The sequence below is a fragment of the Arachis hypogaea genome, chromosome 2, assembly GCF_003086295.3.
Source record: "Arachis hypogaea cultivar Tifrunner chromosome 2, arahy.Tifrunner.gnm2.J5K5, whole genome shotgun sequence".
Lineage (NCBI taxonomy): Eukaryota > Viridiplantae > Streptophyta > Magnoliopsida > Fabales > Fabaceae > Arachis > Arachis hypogaea.
In genome coordinates this window covers 16298487-16299996 of record NC_092037.1, presented here as the reverse complement: position 1 = coordinate 16299996, position 1510 = coordinate 16298487, and the positions used below count along the sequence as shown (strand labels likewise).

General features: G+C 40.7%; 1 non-coding gene across 1 annotated transcript; it reads right to left on the bottom strand.

Moving 5' to 3' along the window:
* Window positions 1-711: 711 nt before the first annotated feature.
* On the bottom strand, window positions 712-819 carry LOC112765102 (small nucleolar RNA R71). Its single transcript, XR_003183515.1, has one exon. It is a non-coding gene; the product is annotated as a small nucleolar RNA R71 (small nucleolar RNA).
* Between the last annotated feature and the right edge of the window lie 691 nt (window positions 820-1510).

Here is a 1510-nt window from a genome sequence, read left to right as displayed (position 1 = left end):
TTCTATTTATGGACTAACACTATTCCTCAATGAACAATTCGAACTCCATCTCTCTTGATAAGTTTGAATTTTCTACCTCTTCCTTCTACTTTTCTTTTCATCTGACACCTCAAGGAATCTCTATATTGTGACATAGAGGATTCCATATTTTCTTGTTCTCTTTGCTTTCATATGAGCAGGAGCAAAGACAAAAGCATTCTTGTTGAGGCTGACCCTGAACCTGAAAGGACCTTGAAGCGAAAGCTAAGAGAAGCTAAGGCACAACTCTCTGTAGAGGACCTAACAGAAATCTTCAAAGAAGAAGACAAGGCAGCCGAAAACAACAACAATGCCAACAATGCAAGGAAGGTGCTGGGTGACTTTACTGCACCTACTCCCGACTTCTATGGGAGAAGCATCTCTATCCCTGCCATTGGAGCAAACAACTTTGAGCTTAAGCCTCAATTAGTTTCTCTAATGCAACAGAATTGCAAGTTCCATGGACTTTCATTGGAAGATCCTCATCAGTTCTTAGCTGAATTCTTGCAAATCTGTGACACTATCAAGACTAATGGGGTTGACCCTGAGGTCTACAGACTTATGCTATTCCCTTTTGCTGTAAGAGACAGAGCTAGGATAGGGTTGGACTCACAACCTAAAGAAAGCCTGAACTCTTGGAAAAAGCTAGTCAATGCCTTCTTGGCAAAGTTCTTTCCACCTCAAAAATTGAGTAAGCTTAGAGTGGAAGTCCAAACCTTCAGACAGAAGGAAGGTGAATCCCTCTATGAAGCTTGGGAAAGATACAAACAATTAATCAGAAAGTGTCCCTCTGACATGCTTTCTGAATGGAACATCATAGGTATTTTCTATGATGGTCTGTCTGAACTGTCCAAGATGTCTTTGGATAGCTCTGCTGGAGGATCTCTTCATCTGAAGAAGACGCCTACAGAAGCTCAAGAGCTGATTGAAATGGTTGCAAATAACCAATTCATGTACACTTCTGAAAGGAATCCTGTGAACAATGGGACTAATCAGAAGAAAGGAGTTCTTGAGATTGATACTCTGAATGCCATATTGGATCAGAACAAAATATTGACTCAGCAAGTCAATTTGATTTCTCAAAGTCTGTCTGGAATGCAAAATGCACCAGGTAGTACTAAGGAAGCTTCATCTGAAGAAGAAGCTTATGATCCTGAGAACCCTTCAATGAAAGAGGTGAATTACATGGGAGAACCCTATGGAAACACCTATAATCCTTCATGGAGAAATCATCCAAATCTCTCATGGAAGGATCAACAGAGACCTCAACAAGGTTTCAACAATAGTAATGGTGGAAGAAACAGGTTTAGCAATAGCAAGCCTTTTCCATCATCTTCTCAGCAACAGACAGAGAGTTCTAAGCAGAACAACTCTGACTTAGCAACCATGGTCTCTGATCTAATCAAAACCACTCAAAGTTTCATGACTGAAACAAGGTCCTCCATTAGAAACTTGGAGGGACAAGTGGGTCAGCTAAGCAAGAAAATTACTG